We start from the raw sequence: 17,361 nt of genomic DNA, 5'->3' as shown, positions 1-17,361 counted from the left end.
CCATGGGCAGGGACACCTCATCCTGAAGGACTTGCAGAAGACAACCAGCAGGGTGGTTTTACAGCTGCAGAACAGGAATGGAAAGGGAAAGGGATATAAGAAGTGACATAAGAAGTAGAAGGCACAAGAAGAAATGAAACCCAACTCCTGGAGACGCAGTGCTCAGAGCCTGAAGCAGCAGCTGGGCTGCCTCTTGATTCCCAATCTGTGTGAGCATGGCTGCTCCTGAGAGTGTGTCCTCAGCATGGACTTAACAAGTTGTGACTAACTCCCTGTAATTAGCACAAGGCCTCTTCTCACCCCAAATTCCTATCGTGGCTGCTCTGGTGGTTTTCAGCTTGTGCTTACTGAGGGCACTCACTAGAGATGGCACCAGGGCAGCTCCTTGGCTGCTGGAGAAACTGCTCAGCACTGCTTGGAGCCAGAGTGTGACCCTGCAGACCTGAGCCAGGCTAACTGGATCCAAGAAAGAGGCTGAGATGCTCGAACGTGTCCAGAGAAGGGACACAAAGCTGGGGAGGGGTCTGGAGCACAGCCCTGTGAGGAGAGGCTGAGGGAGCTGGGGGTGTTCAGCCTGGAGAAGAGGAGGCTCAGGGGAGACCTCATTGCTCTCTACAACCTCCTGAAGGGAGGTTGTAGCCAGATGGGGCTTGGTCTCTTCTCCCAGGCACCCAGCAACAGATCAAGAGGACAAAGTCTCAGGCTGTACCAGGGGGAAGTTTAGGCTTGAGCTTAGAAAGGAGTTCTTCACAGAGAGAGAGACTGGCCATTGGGATGGGCTGCCCAGGGAGGTGGTGGGGTCAACGTCCCTGGAGGTGTTTAAGCAGAGCCTGGATGAGGTAATTAGTGTCATGGTCTGGCTGATGAGTTAGGCTTGGGTGATCACTTGGACTTGATGACCCTAGAGGTCTTCCAACCTGGCTGATTCTGTGATGCTGTGTAACTCGAGGTGATGCAGTGCTGTGGAGACCACAAGGAACTGAAATAAACTCTGCCACATTTCCAGGCAGGACACACTTCCAAGAATACAATTCCAGTTCCCTATGAGGAGAGGCTGAGAGTCCTGGGGCTGTTTAGTCAGGAGAAGAGAAGCCTGAGAGGGGATTTAATAAATGTTTATAAATATCTGAGGGCTGGGGGTCAAGAGGGAGAGGACAGGCTCTGCTCCATTGCTCCCTGTGATAGGACAAGGGGCAATGGATATAAATCACAGCACAGGAGGTTCCACCTCAACATGAGGAGGAACTTCTTTACTGTGAGAGTCACAGAGCCCTGGAGTAGGCTGCCCAGAGAGATTGTGGAGTCTCCTTCTCTGGAGCCTTTCAAGCCCTGTCTGGATGTGTTCCTGTGTGACCTGTGCTGGATTCTCTGGTCCTGCTCTGGCAGAGGGGTTGGACTCGATGGTCTTTGAAGGTCCCTTCCAACCCCTGACATCCTGTGAGCCTGATCCTGTAATACACAAAGGCACCAAAAAGACCTAAAGAAGCAAGCAAGGCCAATGAGGAAGAGCTTCTTCCAGCCCTTCAAACAGCAGGTTATACTGCTGACAAACATGACCAAGCTACAAACCCAGCCCTTAACATCTGCCCTGCAGGGATCAGATGAGGAATTAGGAACTTGTTGCTGTATACCTGTAGTTCCTGATGTCCTTTAATTTCCTGAGCCATCATCCTCTGCTGAGCCTAAACACAGACAGCTTTCCTTGAATGCCAGTAAGATACTTGGCAGGAAATGAGAAAATGGTGGGTTTCCAGCTCTGTGTAGAGGAGGGTTTCCCAGAGAGATGGTTATCACCCCAGATCTCTCTTCCCCTACCCCACCACCCAAGAAACAGCAAAAGCAACTCTTGCATCACATCACCCTGAGCCTTCCTTGCACATCAAGATGGAGGAAAGGGCATTTGCATGCGTGTCAGTCTTAGCCTTTCAAAGACAATCCTCTCTGCACAGTCAAAAGCCATCTGAGAGATCCACTTCCACACTTGGGATCTCTGGAAATAGCTCTTTCAGAGGAGTGGGGATTGCATGCAAACATGGACATGCTCAGCTGAGCCCTGACAGAGCTGCTGGGAGCTCAGTGACACACTGCACTTGATGGTGACAGCTCTGTAGGTATAACTTGCCCAGGACCAGCACTTGGAAACAAAACCTGGGCAGAATTCAACTGTACACTTATTCCACACACAAAAAAATAAAGCATCCAAAGGGAGAGTTGGTTTAGTCCATTTTAGCTCCTCTTCAAGAGATTACAGAAGCACAGAATCACAGAATGTTAGAGGTTGGAAGGAATCTCCAGAGATCATCCAGTCCAACCCCTCTGGCCAGAGCAGGATCACCCAGGGGAGTCTGCACAGGAATGCATCCAGGTGGGCTTTGAAAGTCTCCAGAGAAGCAGACTCTTTTCTCTCTCAAGCTATGCATTGAAGTTTGTAGAGGGCTTGTTCAGCCCTATAATCCACGAAGTTGGATTTCCTTCAGAAATGAAGGAAAACAAAACAGAAGCAGCACCCAGGCCCTTAACACTCCTCCAGTAGTACTGAGGTTCACTATCAGCACCATGTACCACAGCTCCTCGGAAACTGGAACTCCCACAATGTTCCCTTTGGACAGGGAAGGGCAGGTATCTCATGGGGAACATGACCACTGCATTAGCTATCATCCACCCAGGGATCATCCAGCCCCGTCCTTGCTCCTGGGGGATATTCTGCCTGTGCAAGATGGAATTCCCTGCAGGTGTGCTGTGATTCCCTGCTGGAAAATCTCTTGGTGGGTGTGGTGGCAATGTATGTTCAGACCAAGTGATGGATGGCAGCATCCAGCCAGGGTCCTGCTTGGTTACTGCCTTAAAGCATGAGAAGAGGCAGTGATTTATGAGTATGGCTTGGAGGAGGGATTCAGTTGCAGCACTGCATGGCCTGTGCTCAGGGAGAGAAAACCCAAGCAGAAAGCAAATATCTACTTACTACTGACAGGTTTACCCTAGCAACCAATTAAAATGAGTTACTTTACTTCCAAGCATTTTAAGTGTGAGTGTGGAAGGTTCTATGCACATTTTTTTTGCAAGTTTCTAGGAAGTAAATCCAGTGGGGAAATACATTTTCAGAGGTCTTGATTTCAACCCCAGGGATGCAGAAACATTTGGCTCGATGCACCTGGCGGCATCTGATCACAGGGAGATCAGTTCTGTGATGGGATGCACCACTCCAGCACAGCCACCTCCTCCTTGCCACAGCCTGCTGCCTCTTCTAGCTACAAACCAAGGCCAAAACAAATCTACTCATCTCATCCAGACTTTGTGTAATCCTTCTGTGAAACGGGGCTTCAAGCAGGAAAGGTGTCAGTACTGTACCTCTCGTAGAATCACACAATCAAACATTCAGGTTGGAAGAGTACAAGGTTCACCCCAAAACCATATCCCCAAGCACCACATCCAAACCACCTTTAAATACATCCAGGGTTTGGTGACTCCACCACCTCCCTGGGCAGCACATTCCAGTGCCTGACCACTCTTTCCACGAAACAAATGTTTCTTACTGTCCAGTCTAAACCTACCCAGTGGCAGCTTGAGGCCATTCCCTCTTGTTCTGTCACTAATTACCTGTGAGAAGAGACCAGCACCAACCTCTCCACAACCTCCTTTCAGGTAGTTGTAGAGAGCAATGAGGTCTCCCCTCAGCCTCCTCTTAGCCTCAAACTAACCATACCCAGCTCCTTCAGTCACTCTTCATCAGATTTATTCTCCAGGCCCTTCCCAGCTTCCCTCCCCTCCTCTGCCCTGGCTCCAGCACCTCCACATCTCTCTTGTATTAAGGTGCCCAAAACTGAACACAACACTCAAGGTGTGGCCTCCCCAGAGCTGAGTCCCAGGGGACAATCCCCTCCCTGCTCCTACTGGACACAGCATTGCTGATCCCAGCCAGGATGCCTTTGGCTTTCTTTGGCACACTGCTGGCTCCTATTCAGCTGCTTGTCCCTTAGCACCCCCAGGTCCCTTTCTGCCAGCAGCTTTCCAGCCACACTGCCCCAAGCCTGTAGTGTTGCTTGGGGTTGTTGTGACCCAAGTGCAGGACCTGGCATTTGGCTTTCTTGAAGCTCATCCCATTAACACAGGGCAGGCCTGGGTCCCATGTAGAGGAAGGAGACACTAGTGGCTGTATTACTTCAAGAACTAGGGACTCACAGCTCTCTAAACAGCAATCTGTTATACATTGCTAATGTGTAAGCTTGCAGGTGCCCATCAGAGGGTTTAAAAATCCCTGCAGGAGGCTGATGTGACAGGATGCTGCAGCAATTCAGCTAATGACAAAGTGCAACTCAGGGGCAATGAGACCCTCAGAGGAATAAGGCAAAACTCTGGTTCTTCTTCATCTCTACTCCACCCTCCTTTCCTCCCCCAGAGGAAATCTCATCGCTCTGGTTTGTGTCCATCCCATCAGCACAGCTTTCACTGGTGACAAATCTCCACTCTCTCACCTCCCAGCCCACAGACAGGAGGTGTGACTCCACCTACAAGGCAAAGAGGGCAGGTTGAGAGAGCCTGATGGTTTGTCTTGATGATGAAGGAAGTTTCCTTTTCTCTCATATTCATTTGCTCAGCAACAACTGGGTCAGCCCATCATGGGGTGCTGTGAGGAGATGGAAAGTGAAGTGGACAGCTGACTTAGAATCATAGATTCATAGAATGGTCTGGGTTGGAAAGGACCTCCAAAGGTCAACTAGTCCAAACTCCTCTGCAGTCAGCAGGGACATCTTCACTAGAGCAGGTTGCCCAGAGCCCTGTCCAGCCTTATCTTGAATATCTCCAGGGATGGGGCCCCAACCACCTCCCTGGGCAACCTGTTCCAGTGTTCCACCACCATCATGGTGCAGAACTTGTTGCTCACATCCAATTTAAACCTCTTTTCTAATTTCAAACCATTGCCCCTCACCCTGTCACTGCAGGCCTTTGCAAACAGTCTCTCTGCAGCCTTCTTGTAGCCCCCTTCAGGTACTGGCAGGCTGCTCTAAGGTCTCCCCAGAGCCTCCCCTTCTCCAGGCTGAACACCCCCAGCTCCCTCAGCCTGTCTTTATAGCAGAGGTGCTCCAACACCCTGATCATTCTAGTGACTCTTCCATTACCAGGCTGCATTTTGCCCACCAAATCTGTGCAAGCACTGCACAGTGGCCTCAAAGAACATCTACAGGCAAAAAAGCTCAGGGACAGCAGATGACATTTCTCTTTGGATGCTTTGAAGGGCACCAGCAGCACACCACAAAGTTCTCTTGTTCTCCATAGACACCAGTGGCTCTCAGATGGCTCAAAACACTGTCTTGAAAAGGAAGCCTGGAGCTGCAGAGGTGGTCTGGGGCAATAAACCCCCAGGGATGCAAGCAGTTGTCCTCCACAGTGGTGAAGGGGGAGTGGAGGTGGTAGGTTTCCATATGAAAAAGAAGCTCTCCAATGTTGACCCTGCTTTGCTTTGAAGTAATTATTTAAACACTTTCCAGAACTCATGGCTGTACTAGAAGCTCAACCAGGACATGAACTTTCTCTGAAGTTCAGAATTATTTAGACTTGGGATGAACTTCAAAGGCTGCAGAGATTTGGATGCTCATCCAGCTCCTCAGGCTAGAACTCAGGTTGGAAACCTTGTGCCAAAGTCCCCACTTTCTCCAGTGCCTGGCCTGCTGTGCTGTAAGGTGCATTTCCATGATGAGAGCACAGACAGCAGACAGCAAATCACTGTGATACTGAGCTGAGCTGAAGTGGCAAACTCAAAGAGAAGAAGAAACTCATCTCAAGTTCTCTGCAGAGTCTGTGATCCTGTTGTGACAGAAATATGGCAGGAACAGCTCCTGAGATTTAATTACCCACTGCTTTTGCTTCCATGGTATGTAGGACTGCAAGGTAAAAATGGTGAAAAAAGACTGGCTTTGATTAAAGCCATCTTGGTCACCTGCTCACTCCTTCCCACAATCCCAGAATAGCATCATCACAGAATCACAGAATGGTTCGGGCTGGAAGGGACCTTAAAGGTTCCAACACCCCTGCCATGGGCAGGGACCCCTCCTACTAGAGCAGCTTGCTCAAGGCCTCATCCAACCTGGCTTTGAGCACTGCCAGGCTTGGCACCTTCACAGCTTCTCTGAGCAACCTATTCCAGAGCCTCACCACCTTCACAGCTTCTCTGAGCAACCTATTCCAGAGCCTCACCACCTTCACAACTTCTCTGAGCAACCTATTCCAGAGCCTCACCACCTTCACAACTTCTCTGAGCAACCTATTCCAGAGCCTCACCACCTTCACAGTCAAGAATTTCTTCATAATGTTTCATGTAAACTGAGCTTCTTCCAGTCTGCAGCCATCACCCTCATCTTGTCACTCCACAGTTTTGTGCAAAGTCCCTGTCCAGCTCTCCCTTCAAACACTGGAAGGCTGCTCTAAGGTCTCCCTGGAGCCTTCTCTCCTCCAGGCTGAACAACCTCAATTCTCTCAGCCTGTCTTCATAGGAGAGGTGCTCCAGCCCTCTGGTCATCTTTGTGGCCTCTTCTAGACTTCCTCTAACAGTTCCATGTCCTTCTTGTGTGGGGGGCTCTAGAGCCAATGAACAGGCTACTGAATGTCAGAAGTGGCTCTCTGTGACCAGCAGCTGCAGGCTCAGCATGTCCCATAGGGCCAGCACTGCTGGGGGATATCACTCTTCCAAACAAACTTCAGCCATTACCCACTCTAAGCAACACCACATCCTATCAGCTGCAGCCTTAACTTCCATGGGAGCAAAACCAGAGTAGAAGTGGAACCCCCCAGTTTTAAATGAACTGGGTGCATTGGGAGGAGTGTGTCTAGCAGGTCAAAGGAGGTTCTCCTCCCCCTCTACTCTGCTCTGCTGAGACCTCACCTGGAATATTGCATCCAGTTCTGGGCTCCCCGTTTCTGGGGACAGGGACAGGGATCTGCTGGAGAGAGTCCAACAGAGGGCTATGAGGATGCTGAAGGGACTGGAGCACTGCCTGGGGAGGAGAGGCTGAGAGCCCTGGGGCTGTTTAGTCTGGAGAAGATAAGACTGAGAGGGGATTTAATAAATGTCTATCAATATCTGAGGGTTGGGTGTCAAGAGGGAAGGACAAGGCTCTGCTCACTTGCAGCCTGGGATAGGACAAGGGGCAATGGATATAAACTACAGCACAGGAGGTTCCACCTCAACATGAGGAGGAACTTCTTCACTGTGAGAGTCACAGAGCTCTGGAGCAGGCTGCCCAGGGAGGCTGTGGAGTCTCCTTCTCTGGAGACTTTCAAGATCTGGATGTGTTCCTGTGTGACCTGTGTTGGATTCTCTGGTCCTGCTCTGGCAGGGGGGTTGGACTTGATGATATCCTGAGGTCCCTTCCAACCCCTGACATCCTGTGAGCCTGTGAAAGTAGCTTCCTCTGCAGCTGATTTTTCACTTTAAGTGGCCTTTCCCATTTATCCCAAACTTCTTCAGCAAGCCATTATGGAATCAAAGAGGAATCACAGGAGCTGCCCAGCTACATAGAAAACATTTCTGGCTCCTGTTGTAGCCATTAGCTGAATACACCCAGCCCAGATTCAAAACGTATTGAAGTCAACAAAAGACATCAATTGACTTAAGTGGGCTTTGAATCAGATCTTCTAATGATCATTAAGTGGTATCTGGAAGAAATCTTCTATTCCACAGTTTTGACTAATTAAATGCTGTAACATGAATTCAGGTTTTCTGCTAAGTACTGGTAATTACAAGAAGATTCTATAAATAGTGGAGAAATGAAGTGGGGGGAGAGGGAGGGAACTAGATTTAGATCTCTCCAGAATCAGGCAGCTAGACAAAATTCTTACACCAAAGAGCCAAAATCACTGGAAAGCTGAGGGGGGGTGGAACTGGATGATCCTTGAGGTCCCTTCCAAACCTAACAATTCAATGATTCTATGATTCATTGAGAGCTCCATTCTGGGCTCATGCCACCACGATTTTTGTTTGCATGTATGCTCCTCGAGGCTATTTTTCCCCCCAAATGAAAATGAAAGCAGGTATGTGTGAGAAAAGCAAGTGAGATGATGCATATTTGATGTTAACATTTGCATGTGCAAACTCCAACACCATGAAACAATGAAATGTATCTTCCAGGCAGCACTACTGGAGCAGGGTGTCAGTTTGGACTTGCCTTCGTTGAAACAAGCATTTTACCAGAGTCCCTTCAAAACTGCAACTCCAATGCTCCACTGAACTTCAAAATTTGATAGAAAGTCTGAAGATAGGGAAGCAGCCAAATGGATACTGTGAATACTTCTCAGAAATCCCAGACTCTCAGCGTGGTGGGGGTTGGAAGGGATCTCTGGACATCACCTAGTCCAATCTCCCTGCCAAAGCAGGGTCATGCAGAGCAGGCTACCCAGGATTATGTGACCAGCAGGACAAGGGAGGAGATTCTCCCCCTCTGCTCTGCTCTCATGAGACCCCCACCTGGAGCACTGCATCCAGTGCTGGTGTCCCCAGCACATGAAGGACATGGAACACAGCAGGTCCAGAGGAGGCCACAAAGATGATCAGAGGGCTGGAGAACCTCCCCTATGAGGACAACCTGAAAGAATTGGGGCTATTCAGCCTGGAGAAGAAAAGGCTCCAGGGAGACCTTAGAGCAATCTTCCAGTACCTGGAGGGGGCTACAGGAGAGCTAGGGAGGGACCTTTTACAAGGGTTTGTAGTGACAGGATGAGGAGCAATGGATTGCATCTGGAGGAGAGCAGATTGAGACTGGAGATTAGGAAGACATTCTTAACAGTGAGGGTGGGGAGACACAGGCACAGGCTGCCCAGGGAGGTTGTGGATGCCCCCTCCCTGGAGGTTTTTAAGGCCAGGTTGGATGTGGCTCTGAGCCACCTGATCTAGTGTGAGGTGTCCCTGCCACCCTGCAGGTGGGTTGGAACTGGATGATCTTTGAGGTCCCTTCCAACCCAAACCATTCTATGATTTTATGACTGCAACCAGGATAAGGAGGGAAAAAGGCAGGCAGGTGAGGATGAGGTTTTCCAGCCTGCAGTGGCTGTTGCTTTGTGTCCTGTGTCCTGCACTCCTTAGTGATGGCAGCCAGGATGTGGCACTCACCAAAGGTGACAGCAGGCACAGGGAGGCTGTTTGCCTTCCGGTGTAAGGGACCTGTTCTGCTGACTGCTGGCAGAGACTCATCTGTCAGTCACTTGTTAGCTGTGTACCACCAGGCAGCAGATAATCTCAAGTGCTGAATGAATAAATCCACTCCTTGTCAGCTCCCATCAGTGTCTCTTGATGAAGCCCTGATGCTTCTTAAAGAAGCAGAAGCTGCAGAGGAGTCCAAGTGCCACATTTGATCTGCAGCCCACGGCAGAGCGCTGAGGAGCGCTGCAGGTGCTCAGCCATAACATTCCTGGGGAGGAGCTTCCAGGATTAGATAACCTGTAGGGTCCAAACCTCATCACTTCAAGATCTTGGAACCAATATGCCAGGCCAGGTCAGAAGTCCTCTCTTGCTGTGGAGCTGTATTGGCACCAGTAAGAAGGACTGACTTCATGAGCAACCCCTGCACCAGTTACCCCCTGCACCTCTCACCAGTACAGGTGAGAGGTTGACCTGCTGGAAAGCAGCCCCACAGAGAAGGACCTGGGAGTGCTGGTGGTCAACAAGTCCACCATGAACCAGCAATGTGCCCTTGTGACCAAGGGGGCCAATAATGTCCAGGGGTGCATGAAGAAGAGTATGACCAGCAGGGAAGTTCTCCATCCCCTCTACTCTGTCCTAGTGAGGTTACATCTGGAGTCATAGGTCCCCAGTTCAAGAGAAACAAGCAACAACTGGATAGAGTCCAACAGAGGCTACAAAGATGCTGAGGGACCTGGAGCATCTCTGTGAGGAGGAAGGGCTGAGAGGCTTTTGAGGGCTGTTGAGCCTGGAGAAGAGCAGCCTGAGAGGGGATCTGAGCAATGCTCAGCAAGAGCTAAAGGGTGGGGGGCAAGAGGATGGGGCCAGACTCTTTTCAGTGGTCACAGGACAAAAGGCAATGGGCACAAACTGGAACCCAGGAGGTTTTACCTCAACATGAGGAAAAAATGTCTTCAGTGTGAGGGTGCTGGAACAGGCTGCCCAGAGAAGTTGTGGAGTCTCCTTCTCTGGAGAGATTCCAAACCCACCTGGAGATTGTGATCCTGGGCAAGCTGCTGTGGGTGCCCTGCTTTAGTTGGAGGGTTGGAGTGGAAGATCTCCAGAGGTCCCTTGCAACCTCCACCATGCTGGGGCTCTGTAATCTCCTGTCCCACAGCAGATGCTCAGTCCCTTGTGTGAGCAGCTCCCCCTGCCATGCCAGACCTGCAGTGCTCACCCAAGCTTTACAATGTAAGTCTAACCCCCTCCAGCAACGCTGTAGGCAGCACTCACCTGCAGCTTTTCTCCCCTGAAGGACCACCAAGCTTCTGCCTGGCTCATTTCAGGGATGTGTTTGTTGAAGAGCCCAAACCAGGAAGGCACCAGGCCCTGTGCATGGACACAAGAAACCAATGCATCCAGATGGGTCTTCAAAGTCTCCAGAGAAGGAGACTCCACAACCTCTCTGGGCAGCCTGCTCCAGTGCTCTGTGACCCTCACAGTGAAGAAGTTCCTCCTCATGTTGAAGTGGAACCTCCTGTGCTGTAGTTTACATCCTTTGCCCCTTCTCCTATCCCAGGATGCAAGTGAGCAGAGTCTGTCCCCTCCCTCTTGACTACCAGCCCTCAGATATTTCTAAACATTTCTTAAATCCCCTCTCAGTCTTCTCCAGACTAACCAGCCCCAGGGATCTCAGCTTCTTCTCACAGGGCAGTGCTCCAGTCCCTTCAGCATCCTCATAGCCCTCTGTTGGACTCTCTCCAGCAGATCCCTGTCCCTCTTGAACTGGGGAGCCCAGAACTGGACACAATACTCCAGGAGTGGCCTCACCAGGGCAGAGTGAAGGGGGAGGAGAACCTCCCTGGATCTGCTGGACACACTCCTCTTGATGCACCACAAGAACATGTAATGCCTCATGGGCTGCTCTGCTGAGCTACAGACACCCAGACACTACACACAGCTGCAGATTTGAGGAGTATGAAGAGTTCAGCTCCAAACAATACAGGTGTAGAGCTCCCTGCATTATTTGAGACACCACAGATTGAATATGGGCAGTACCAAACACAAGGCTGTGGTGCCTGAGACAAAGAGTGGGTGGAGGCTGCAGGAGATGCTGAATCCCATCAAGGGAGCATGGGCAAGCACAAAGGAGGTGATACAGCACAGCACAATGCTCTGCCAAAAACACAGGGCAGAGCTTCGGAGAGCATCAGTGGAGCAGATGATAAGGCAAAGGGTTTTCCCAGGAGCATCCAGGAAAGGGACTGAGACAGAGAGGGGATGCTGACAGTACCACAGACTGGATCCTTAAGGGAGTTTGCCATCAGTGGGAAGAGAAATTTGAAGGCAGAGTTTTGGAAAAGCTTCAAAGGATAAATTTTCCTCCATTTCCTACGTGTCTCAGCTGGCCTCTTCCCCCCCTCTTCCTCTTTGTCTCCATTAGTCACATTGGCCTTGTGCAGCTCTTTGGCATTGTCTTACAGAAATGTCCTTTACACTTGTTCCAATACTCTTCCAGAGGCAATCAATAGGATTGCTGCTGTTTCCTTCCCTACAGCTTTCCTTAATGGCCATCTCTGGTTCCCTAAGAAATAAGACAGGAAATAAATGCTCCAGGAGAGGGCAGGACAGCTGGAGCTCTGCAGAGACTGGAGGCAGAAGGCCAAAGTTCAGCCCTGCCACGCTGTGCTCCACAGCAAGCCTCAAAACATCGACTTCAAAGAGTGGGACTTGTGTTATTCTGCTGCCTTCTCCTGTCCTTCACTTCTGGGTGCACACTGACTCTTTAGATGGGTATCTGTGTGCACCTGTGCATTATGCTCAGCAAGACACAAAGGGCTGACATCTAGAAGGGATTCTCCATCCTGAAGGTCCCTCACAGCTGGCAGTGACAGCAACAGAGACTGAAGCAACCCACAGCACTTCCCTTTTGTTTCCATTCTCTAAATATGCTGCTTGAAGCACAACTGCACCTCCCAGAGCAACACAGTCCCAGCCAAACAGCAGCAGGAGCTGTGAAAGGGCCAAGGGCAACCCAGGCTCACAGGGTTCATGTTTGCACCTTGCTTTGCAGTGAAGAGGGAGCCTTGAGGGGAGCCTGGCAGCTGTGGGCAGAGGAATCAACAGTTGACTTTCTGCCAAGCTGTGGAGCTGGCAGCTGTCTGCCCAGGGAGGCCAAGCAACCCTTCAGCCCAGCTCTTCTACCACAGCAGGTCACAACAGTTGTTACAGCACTCCAGCAAGAACAACAGCTCCTGCCTGACGTGCACCAGCTCTACATCAGCACTTCTATGGTCATTCTGTCCTAGGGACACTGATCCCAACTTATTCTTATCTGTGATGTTGAACCCAGTCTGCTATGTCCACACAACATGGCCTGTGAGCACTGCCTGTGCCTGAGGAGAACGTCTGGCCAGTGTCCCTCTGTAATGACATGGCCATAGAAGCATCAAATTGTCAGGGTTGGAAGGGACCTCAAGGCTCAGCCAGTTCCAACCCCCTGCCATGGGCAGGGACACCTCACACCACAGCAGGTTGCTCACAGCCACATCCAGCCTGGCTGCAAAAACCTCCAGGAATGAGGCTTCCACCACCTCCCTGGGCAACCTGTGCCAGTGTCTCACCACCTTCATGGGGAACAACTTCTTCCTAACATCCAATCTGAATCTACCCATTTCTGGTTTTGCTCCATTCCCCCCAGTCCTATCACTCCTGACACCCTCAAAAGTCCCTCCCCAGCTTTCTTGTAGCCCCCTTCAGACACTGGAAGGCCACAATAAAGTCTCTTCAGAGCCTTCTCCTCTCCAGACTGAACAGCCCCAACTCTCTCAGTCTGTCCTCACAGGAGAGGAGCTCCAGCCCTCTGATCATCCTTCTGGCCCTTCTCTGAACATGTTCCAGCACCTCCAGATCCTTCTTGTAATAGGGACCATCACTGGTGTGGTCTGTACAATGACAGGAACCTGCATTTCAGTTCCACACACTTCTGTTCACCCATCTCTGTGTGGGATTCTAACCTTTTAGTGCTGACCCACCTCAGCCCTAAGTGTGTCTTCTCATATCTTGCAAGACAGGACTGAACAGCATGGGCCATCAGCAGTGACCTCGCAGTATTGTCATCTCTGGGCTGCCTGTTTGGATCTAGCCAACAGCAGATGGGTTCAAAGACTGTTCCTCTCCACTCTTTATCAGTGCTTACAAAGGTGTGCAGGGCAGTGTCAGGAGGATGGAGCCAGGCTCTGCTCAGTGATGTCCAAAGACAGGACAAAGAGCAATGGCTGCAAGCTGGAGCAGAGGAGGTTCCATGGGAACAAAAGGAGAAAGTTCTTTGCTGTGAGGCTGACAGAGCACTGGAACAGGCTGCCCAGAGAGGTTGTGGAGTCTCCTCTGGAGAGATTGCAAACCTGCCTGGATGTGTTCCTGTGTGATCTACTCTACATGATCCTGCTCTGGCATTGAGTGATCTTTTGAAGTCCCTTTCAACCCCAAAGTTCTGTGATTCTTTAGTGACTCACACAGCAAGATTAGCTTCCTAGCCTCAGCCTCAGTCCCACATCAGAAGTGAATTACTGGTGGACAGTGAAATTGCTTTTAAAAACTGTCCTTTCAGTTTAACTACACCATCCCAGGGAAAAGAGATCACAGAACCTCAGCCTGGTGGGGGTTGGAAGGGACCCCTGAGGATCATCCAGTCCAAGCTCTCAGCTAAAGAAGGGGCCCCTAGAACAGCTTGCCCAGCATCACAATGGCCAGGTGGGGTTGGAAGCTCTCCAGAGAAGGAGCCTCCACAACCTCTCTGGGCAGCCTGCTCCAGGCCTCCAGCACCCTCACACCAAAGTTTCTCCTCCTGTTCAGATGGCACCTCCTGGGTTCCAGTTTGTGCCCATTGCCTTTTGTCCCTTGGTTTGCACCACTGAGAAGAGTCTGGCCCCATCCTCTTGGCGAGCTCAGATAAGAATCTTTATCATATGAGACATTTTGAGCATGACACAAGTTTTCAAGATGATGCTGGCCCTGACTTAACAGCTTTCTCTGTGCTGCCTGGCACTTCCTCCTCCTGCATTGGGGATGGCTTTCCATTGGGTTTTAATCTGCAAAAGGATGGCTAAAAAAGGCAAGAGAAAGACAGAGAGAGGAGAGGACGAAATCAAATCACAGATTCTGCCTCAGTCTCGAGCCTGTGCTCCCTCCCTCAGGTTCAGCCTACAACAGAAGCCATTACAGCAAGGCTTGTACTCCCCTTGGTGAAGACAACATCTTCCTCTGCTTTGTACAAGCAACAGAGGCAGCAGAAAATTAGTCGATTGCTGCCATCAGCATCCAGGATCTCTCACAGCTGGGAGTTAAGAGATCAAAGGCAGCAACGAAGGAACATTTTGTTTCTCAGTCATTTTATCTCTGCTCTTCTCATATCCTTCTCATCACACTCCAGTCCCTTATTGCTGGAGGTGCTGATGACATCTTGCAGCCTATCAGCATCGATATCAGGATCAAGGAACCTCTTGGCAAGGGAGGTTCACAAACAACATGGTAAAGAGAGACCCTGGAGCAGCTCAGAACAGATGGTGAGGATAAACCAACAGAAGGAATGATCCTTCCCACACTGTCCACACCTCCTTGAGAAGGGAGGGCTCAGCCACCTCTGGCCTCATCCTTGCAGAAGGGTCCAACATATTCTCTGGAGCTGAATACAACTCTAGCTTCATTCTGTCTCCCAGTGCATTACTCAGTCTGGTTGGACTTTGAGAAGCACTCAGCACTGGCCTGTCTCTTCATCTCCAAGGTCATGGGACTCTTACACAAAGCAAGACCAGAGTCATTGCATAATGAAAGGCAAAATCCATCTTTGAGTTCTAAGTCCCTACAGAGGGGTTTTGTAACATGAGGCCTGCCTTGCTCCTTATGGATCTACACCTTGGGCCTTGCTTTCCTGACCCTGCAGCACTTCTGAGCCTTTCTGCAGCCTAATGGTAGTCTTCAGCTTCACCATACTAAAGCGTAGCTAAAACCATTCTCTGCTCCAAACCAGATCCTCTTCTCCACACACTGACAACAGAAAACTTCTCCCTTGAATTCCCTGTGTCACTCCAAAGCAACCTGCAGGTTTGTCCTGCTGGGAGCCAGCCCAGAGCCAGCTCTGCTCAGTGCTGGCCCTGCCCAGCTCAGGCCCTGCTCTCTGAGGCACTTTCTGCAGCTCAGGGCAGCTTGGCACAGCCAGGGGCTGCTCCTAGCAGACAGAAGCTGCTGGGGACAGCTCCTGCCAAGGGCTGGGCTGCAGAAAGCCTCTGCCTGAGACTTGCTCCTGGGCACACCAAGGGCACTGCCACAGCTTGTGCCACATCTTGGGGGGCAGGAAGGCAGAGGTGGCAGCTGTGGGGAGGAGCAGACAGGACAGGGGACCCTCAAGTGCCCCCCAAGGGATTGCAGCCCATGGAGGGCATCTTCAGGAGCAAGCTGAGGGATCCCCATGGCCAAGCCTCTTCCTCAGTGGTCAGTGTCCCAGGAGGACTCTGTCCCTCTGCCTTCCATCCCAATCTGTGTGTTCCAGAATCCATCTCCTGAATTCAGCCCCTGAATCCAGTCCCTGTCTGCCATTGAGTCCAATCTGGGACTTGCCCAGAGCCTGTCCCCAGCAGCAGTGGTGCCAATGGTGCTGTCACTGCCATCAGGGCTTGGGTTCCATGCTGCTTTGTGTCTCTGTGTCTCCCTTTCATTGGATTGTTCTCATTCCCATCCCAGCTGGTTCCGTTTCTTTCTCACCCCATCAGTCTCTCTCCCTTCTTCTCTTTTTTTCTCCCCTTTGGGAAGGCAGAGGGGTTCCTGTAGAGCCTCTGGCACTCCTCTGGTGGCCAGCCCAGCCCTGCCCCTCGGCAATGTTTATGACAAGTGCCATGCTGCAGTGCAGATGCACTCACCAGCACAGCAACTGCATGGAGACCAGGAAGGCCAAGGAACTGAAGGCATTTTAAACTTGAGGCAGGTGGTGTTTTCATTCTTTCTGAAGGTGTTGCTGTGGGTTGTGCATCTTCAGATCAGTCTTTAAGTGCCATTGCTTACTCCAGCCTCCTCCCACCCCTTTGTACCTGTCCTGCACAGCACATCTAACACAGAGTTCAAAGCTGTTTGGCTTCTGATGAAGAGCAAAGACAAAACACAGCACTTTGTAATGTCAGGTGAGAACACATCACTAAAGGAAGTGCTAATGACTCCAAAATTACACAGAGGAAGCAACAGGAAAGTTCTGAGGATAAGCAGATTAGCTTAATTGTCTGAAAAGAGTGGCCTGGGCTGGACATCTTTACTCTAGCTGCTCCTGAAAGCAGCAAAGTGGTCTGAAAACAGAAGAAAATTTCCAGCACCCTCACAGCAAAGTTTTTCTTCTTGTTCATTGGCTTTTGTCCCTTGGCTTGGCATCACTGAAAAGAGTCTAGCCCCATCTTCATGCCCCCACCCTTTAGCTGTTGATGAGCTCTCTCAGGCTGCTCCAGGCTCTCAGCCCCAGGGCTCTCAGCCTTTCCTCCTCCCAGAGCTGCTCCAGGCCCCTCAGCAGCTTTGTAGCCTCTGCTGGACTCTCTCCAGTACTTCCTTGTCTCTCCTGAACTTGAGAGCCCAGCACAGAACCCAGAACTCCAGATATGGCTTCCCTAGTGTAGAGGGGGAGGAGAACCAACCTTGACCTGCTTGGCCACACTCTTCTTCATGTACCTCAGGAAATCATTAGCCTTTTGGGCCACAAGAGCACATTGCTGGCTCAAGGTGAACTTGTTGTCCACCAGCACTCTCAGGTCCTTCTCTGTGGAGCTGCTTTCCAGCAGGTCAACCTCTCACCTGTAGTGCTGCAGGGGTTATTCCTCCTCAGGTTCAGGGGACCCTCCACTTGCTCTGTACACCTTGGGGTGCTTGTGCATCTTCAGGCTGTACACCTTGGGGTGCTTTGGCCTGCTGATAGGCAGCATCCTCCCTTCCCAACCAAATTCAAAGCCCTTGCACGTGCCAAGCACTTCTGATGGCACTTCCATGTGTGGATTTAAAAGTGCTCACAAACAATTTGCTGAGAAGACAGCAGGCTAAATTTGCAACCAGCAACACTTGCAATGGCCAGCTGGGCTACATCTACCCCCCTCCCTCACCAGCACTGCAGCATTTTCTGCCAGAGATCACATTCATCAGTCAGCTGAACCTTGTTCCCAAATGTTTGGAACAGGCAAAAAACAACCTGTGAATCAGGGAGATTTCCAAGACTCAGCAATATG

The 17,361-nt window shown here is 50.8% G+C and overlaps 1 protein-coding gene across 1 annotated transcript in view; it reads right to left on the bottom strand.

The window, feature by feature from the left end:
• Positions 1–17,361, bottom strand: part of BRSK2 (BR serine/threonine kinase 2) — a 387,342-nt gene that overhangs the window by 123,845 nt on the left and 246,136 nt on the right. The window lies entirely within an intron of this gene.

The sequence above is a fragment of the Indicator indicator genome, chromosome 21 (assembly GCF_027791375.1).
Source record: "Indicator indicator isolate 239-I01 chromosome 21, UM_Iind_1.1, whole genome shotgun sequence".
Classification (NCBI taxonomy): Eukaryota; Metazoa; Chordata; class Aves; order Piciformes; family Indicatoridae; genus Indicator; species Indicator indicator.
The sequence above is the reverse complement of the archived record's forward strand: the minus strand, read 5'-3'. Positions and strand labels throughout refer to the sequence as shown.